We start from the raw sequence: 2,905 nt of genomic DNA, 5'->3' as shown, positions 1-2,905 counted from the left end.
GTAAGACCCTTATTTTATAAGAATGGACAGAGCCCCGGTCTTAAAAGTCAAGTAACAGCCTTTAATTCAAGAGAGTACTGAGTTCATACACATTTTACCACAGGTTATAAACTGAAAATGATGTCAACGTTTTCTAAATGTTCCATCTCTTCTTGACACTGGTAGAAAGGCTCTATAGATCTCAAGCCTTCCCTCCTTGCCTAGAGCCAAGGTCAGTCAGTGTAGATAAGCATTCTAGACAGTCTGGAGATAGTTCATTCATTTGTACCAAGGAACAGGCCGTCATTGTTCTAAACTCTTGACTACATTGTATTCAATACTGGGAGCAAGAGAGAAAATTCATACATGTCCAGTAACATAATAGTATTCGGATTAGTCAGTCCTGATTTGAAATGTATACATAATTAGTCATCATTGATAAAAATTCCCTTAACAGTAAACAAACTCTTATGCATTTGCGTATGCCTTTTCTAACTAGGGGGTAGTATTTTCATTTTTGGATAATAAACGTTCCCGTTTTAAACAAGATATTTTGTCACGGAAAAGATGCTCAACTATGCATATAATTGACAGCTTTGAATAGAAAACACTGACGTTTCCAAAACTGCAAAGATTTTGTCTGTGAGTGCAACAGAACTGATGTTACAAGCGAAACCCAGATAAAAATCTAATCAGGAAGTGCCGCATTTTTTGAAACCGCCTCATGCCAATGACTCCTTATATGGCTGTGAATGAGCTACGAATGAGCTTACGTTTTCTACGTATTCCCCAAGGTGTCTACAGCATTGTGACGTCTTTTTACGCATTTATGTTGAAAAATAGCCGTAAGGGACCACATTTAGCAAGTGGTCACATGATATCTCCCGCAGAAAATCTTGCATAAAGTACTGAGGTAGCCATTTTTCCAATCGCTTCTTATGAGAAACCAATTGTCTCGACGGATATATAAAGTTTGGCTTGTAGTGACTGCATTTTCCGGTCGATTTCTCAGCCATACCTGACGAACAAACGGTAGCTATTTTGCCTACAAAAATAATATTTTGGGAAAAAAGGAACACTTGCTATCTAACTGGGAGTCTCCTGAGTGAAAACATCCAAAGTTCTCCGATAATAGATACAAAACAAAAACGCAAACATAAATTAATCAACTCTAATTACCACATGTAGGTCAGTATGCAGTTGTATTTCTCACATGTGCAGCAAATAGTATTTGTTTTACAGTCCTTCTTTGCGGGGCAGAATTGTTATCTCCTCTTGCATTCCCCAGCTGCAGCCTCAGGTGGATCAGGACAAGATTCAGCCCCCTGAACAGCCTTCACAAGCGCTGCAGAGGCTGCTGTGGAGGAGGCACTCCCTTCTTTGAATGTGTGGGGTTTGGAAAGTGCCATTCCCACCTGCTCCAGGAACAACCTCCTCTTGTTCTGCTTCGCAGGAATCCAGGTAGGGTTGATCTTGTTCCATATCACGAAGGCATTGTATGAGGACACATCAATGATGTAATGGAAGATGACCAGGGGCCATTGGACAGTCATCCTCCTGCAGCTGTAAATTCCAGTCATCTTGTCCAGGTTGTCGCCTCCTATGTTGTGGTTGTATTCCAGGATGATGGCTGGCTTCCTGTCCTCGTGATCACTGATCTCAGCCGCTGTGTGCAGTGTGCCCTTGTTCCTCTTTAGGAGGTAAGAAACTAGAGTAGTGGTGGGGGTGAAGGCAAACTTTGATGAGAAGGCCTCTCTCTCTCCCCATTGTTTTGAGGAATACAGGAGCTCAAGCTTGTTCTTTCTAACTGTGCCAACCATTGTGATCTTCCTTTTCAGGAGCTGCTGGCTGAGTTCATAAGAGGTGAAGAAATTGTCAAACGTGACATTGTGCCCCATCAGTCCAACTGTCACATCGAGCACCACCCACATCCCCTGGTTCTTCTCCGGGCCTCCACTGGTCGGTTTTCCTGTGTAGACTTGCATCTTCCAAGCGTAGCTGGATTGTGCGTCACAGGCCACCCATATCTTGATGCCATACTTTGCTGGCTTGCTGGGCATATACTGCAGGGAAGGACAGCAACCTTTTTGACAAGAGATTACGATCATTAATTGTTTTCTGTGACACTGATACTAATCACATAAAACAATGGTATTAGAGCAATACATAATAAAATGAACAGTGAAAATCACTTACATTACAGATATGAAAATAAAAATGTACCTCTGAATGGAATCAGTTGCTCATCCACTGTTATTTCAGGTTCAGGGTTGTAGAGGTATGGCAGACGCTCCACCCACTTCTGGAGAAAGTGTGAAAGACTTTCAGTGGCATCGTGGCACGGAAAATCGCCCTTCCACTCTCTGCATCCCAACGACTACACGTGGCCTCGCCTCGGGACCTATACACACCCGCTAAGATTAGCAGCCCTATGTAGGCATGCAGGTCAATCTCATCCATCCTTTCCAAGTTGTCTCCATATTTACGGAAACCCTCCAAATTTGTAATCTCCAGGATGATTTATTTTGATGGGTGGTGTGATGAACATGTAGAATGTTGTGGTGATATACTGGGCAACTGTATGTCTTGTCTGCATGCCTGGGGTCATCCTTCTGACATTTTGTGCTGCCATCCTGCCCTGGTTGTCATATGGTGACAAGGACCATGCTATTTTGCTGTTCTTTGAGAAAAATGTCTTTCAGTTTGGGGGTTGTCTTCATCTGAAGATGATGCATCATACCCATCTTCAGATACCTGCTCTTGTAAATCATTGTTCTCTTGTTCCTCCTGGACATCTGAAAAAATCAGATCTACGACCTGTTGGGCACTGAAACGGGCACTCATAGCTTCAGCAAAGAGAGTACTGGGGGACTGTCATCTGCAGCGTCTTTATAGCCTCTGACTGCATTCCCCATTAGGAAACAAT

General features: G+C 43.0%; 1 long non-coding RNA gene across 1 annotated transcript; it reads left to right on the top strand.

Annotated features, from left to right (window-relative positions):
- The first annotated feature begins 494 nt into the window (after positions 1–494).
- Positions 495–2,188, top strand: LOC135574597 (uncharacterized). Its single transcript, XR_010465478.1, has 3 exons — positions 495–1,440; positions 1,602–1,679; positions 1,818–2,188. It is a non-coding gene; the product is annotated as an uncharacterized LOC135574597 (long non-coding RNA).
- Positions 2,189–2,905: the final 717 nt, after the last annotated feature.

The sequence above is a fragment of the Oncorhynchus nerka genome, linkage group LG13 (genome assembly GCF_034236695.1).
Source record: "Oncorhynchus nerka isolate Pitt River linkage group LG13, Oner_Uvic_2.0, whole genome shotgun sequence".
Lineage (NCBI taxonomy): Eukaryota > Metazoa > Chordata > Actinopteri > Salmoniformes > Salmonidae > Oncorhynchus > Oncorhynchus nerka.
The sequence above is the reverse complement of the archived record's forward strand: the minus strand, read 5'-3'. Positions and strand labels throughout refer to the sequence as shown.